Genomic DNA, 3,431 nt, shown 5'->3' with positions numbered 1-3,431 from the left:
CCGGCGAGGGGCGCGCTGCGGGCGCCCGCCGGGTTTGGGGGGTCGGAGCCGGGGGCTTGGGGGGCAGGCAGCGCGGTGCGCCCTCCCGTAAGCATGCACTGCCCGCCGCTGGCAGCGCGCACCTCGGGCGTTCATCCCATTCTCCTCCCCTCCCCTCTACCCAGGCTCTCCCTCGAGGAAGGAATCGCAGTGCCACGGAGGGCTGCTCCAGTTAACACGGGTCTGTGAAGCAGAAAAGCTCCCTCCTCCACACTACGTTGTCGCTGCCTTTTTTTTCTGGGGCGGTTTCATGTGATTCATACTGCAGGATACTCTCGAGGGTTTGATAGGAAGCAGGATTTCTTGCCTCCCGCTTTGCACACAGCCGTCAGTAATGGTTTAMTTCCCAGCGCCACCTCTTCACGGGTGAGGAGCACCCACATCCCACAGGGTATCCGTAAGCTCCTTATGCTACAAGAAGAGGTGCCTGGGATTGGGGCCCCGCTATGCTACCACGCAGAAGCCCCAGGAGTGGGTTTGCTGTGTCACAAGACTAGAATTAGCTATATGGCAAGACCTGGAAACAGCACCAAATGGTAACCCTAGAGTGTATCACGTTCTTCACTGCACAGAGTCCTCAGCAGGCCAAGCTAGGGCACAGCAGAGCCATAAAATGAGCCTGTTATCTGAGGACTGGCACAAGCCAGGCTTGCTCACTTTGCAAGGGCAAGAAAAGAAGAGCTAGCGTTGTGGAGCATCCCTTCGGATAGACAGACTGTCCATCCAGTGGCAAAAAYCAAACTGATGGCTCTCTGCAAAGCCAGGACCATCCTTCTCTTTCCGTCCATTCCTCTGTTGCTCTCTATAGCAAGCTCAAGTGCAATGAACTATCTATGGGGTAACATAACACTTGCTTTCTGCTCAATGGAGCTGAGCTAAGGAAGCCGGAACTCAGCGCAGTCCCATTCCTGGGCATGAAGCCCATGCTGAGAATTATATTCCAGTTCAAGCTACCAAATGAAGTTTTTCTGTCCTAAATTTTGCTTATGTGCTCAAAGAGTGAAATCATAACAGAGGAGACATGGTTCCCTGCTGTGCTTTCCAATCAGAAAGGTCACCTTTCCACCCCTGCTTTTGGCAATGGGAAAAGCAATGAGGTCAGAGTTCAGCTGAGTAAGGTTACCTAACTCTTGAGCCCCAGAGGTACAGTGGGCTCGCAACTATAGATGACGTGGCAGAACTGAGCAACGTGACCTATTAATGTTGATARTTTGAACTTCAAAGGCCATTTCTTCTCTCTTTGCAAGTAAGAAATATTAGGGCTGGCTGCACCACACTTTTATTTTAAGATCTGCAAATGCAAATCACTAGCTTCCTGTGCTGCTCAAAGCCTGGGCACCCTSTTGGCAGTGGGTATGCAGCGGGTAGAATTATCTGCTACAACAAAATATTACTCTGCTTTAATTGCTGGTACACTGAGGACAAGGCACTGTAGATAATTTCTACACGCTTGCCTATGCACTGTGAGCAAACTACCACGCTGCGTGGGGTACAGCTCTGCTAGTGCAATTCACTGCTGCCTCGGTGCACAGCCCGCTGTGCTCTCCCGCCTGCTCTGCGCGGTCACCGCGGCCCAGCGCAGTGGCTTTCTCCCACTCCCAGGCTAAGCTGGTCCACGTGCACCAGGTCAGGACTGACCTGCAGCYGGCCCTCCTGTGGTTCTTCACGCTCTGAGCATCTGACCACTGTGGAGCATGTGCAAGTGTGAAAATTAAAACTGTGAAAACATACTGATCAGATACCTACTGAGACTTCACTGATGTTAAGTCAGTCGATGTCAGCTACGTGCATACACTGCAAGTTACAAGTGGAGGGCAGTGAGTGATATCTGCAACGCCCACCACCCACTCTCATTTCCTTTCCAAATTCAATTTTCAGTCTCTGTTTTCTTCTATAGCATTAAAATGGGCTTTTGTTTTATTGATATATAAAGCTGCTTTGTTCCTTTTGCACCACCAGCAAAAGAATGCACCTTTAGCCCTTTCCAAAGTTTATAACTGCCTTACAATGCCTTATTTCCTGAGAATGGGAATCCAGCTTTGCTAAAACATTGGAAAATCAGGGCTGCTCTGCACTTGCTTGGGCACAAAATGTTTATTCTGACCATAGGGACACGTGACAGGGTCATTACAGACTCCACAGACGTGTCACAAAATCTCAGGCCATGTCCCAGCAGCACCCTGGGTGGAAATAGCAGGCAGGTCAATGGGTCGACACGGAGATGCACTTGCAGCACRTTTGGAAAAACTAACTTTGGACCAGACCACTGTCCTGAAGAACACTCTAAAATGCGCATGTATCTGCAAACAGAAGTCGGCCAAAGTACGGAGCCAAGTGTTGCAATTCCACACCTCTCTTTAATTCAGTTACAAGCTTACGGCAACAGAGACAGGAGAATGGAGCCCAGCACAAAGTGGAATCAGTCTCCTATCAGCCCAAGAGACAGAAACCATAACGGGCACCAGGAAGCAAAGGGGAGCAGCCAGCAGTCGTGTCATGCAGCCACCAGAGGAAGGAGCTGCACAGGGCTGCCCCTCGGCCGCACGGCCAGGAGCTCAAAGGCCTTTGCTAGCTTCCACCCCAGAAGTTGTTCACGGACACAGACTTAATTACAGCAACTGACTTTCAGATTCAGAGAAGATGGGACCAATCCTGGGGCCTGCTTTGCCACCGCCCTGCGTGTGCACACAGGTAAGGTTTCGTGCCTTTTTGTGTTCTCTTTGCAGTTTGAAATGCCAAGACAATGAAGAAAATGTTCTCACTGTGCACCAAGACAGCTGCAAAAGGCTTCCAGAAACAGGCCCTGGCAAAAGCTATTTATCTAGGCAGGAAAGTGGCTGAGAGGTTACTTAACTCAGCTGGAACTGGGGAGCTGACAGTCTTCTGGGGATCACCATCGCTCCATTCGCTTTCTGGTGGCGACCTCAATATTAATGCTTTCCCATGCTAAGGCAGTCGAATGAAGGGCTTCTAGGAAACAAGGAAGTTTGGATGTGAGATACAGGCAACATAAAACTGCAGTTTTGAGATTAAACTACCAAGAAAACCCAGARTAGTGGCTCTTAAAACCCTGCAGTTGTCCTGGCCAAGGGCCGCGGTTCAGAGCACCAGGCTTTGTCGTTAACGGCCTTCGGCACCGGTCCACGTTCACGCAGCAGTGCCCTCCGCCCCTTACGGCTCCTCCCAGACGCCGGCCGCCCGGGGGAAACGTCGACGTGGCCTGGGGTGCTCCGGCCATCGCGGAGGGCGACGCTCGGGCCGCGCGCCCCCCTCCAACGCCGTGCTGGCGAGGGGGGTCGCACAGCCGTTACCGAGCAGCGGCCCGCGACGCCTGTCGCGTCTCCTAACGGCCCCTCTCCAGCCGCCCCTGGGAGCGCGGCGGCTGCAACCGC

Source organism: Rhea americana, unplaced genomic scaffold (genome assembly GCF_003343005.1).
Source record: "Rhea americana isolate MKP2758 unplaced genomic scaffold, rheAme1 scaffold_197, whole genome shotgun sequence".
NCBI lineage: Eukaryota > Metazoa > Chordata > Aves > Rheiformes > Rheidae > Rhea > Rhea americana.
This window is presented reverse-complemented; position numbering follows the sequence as displayed.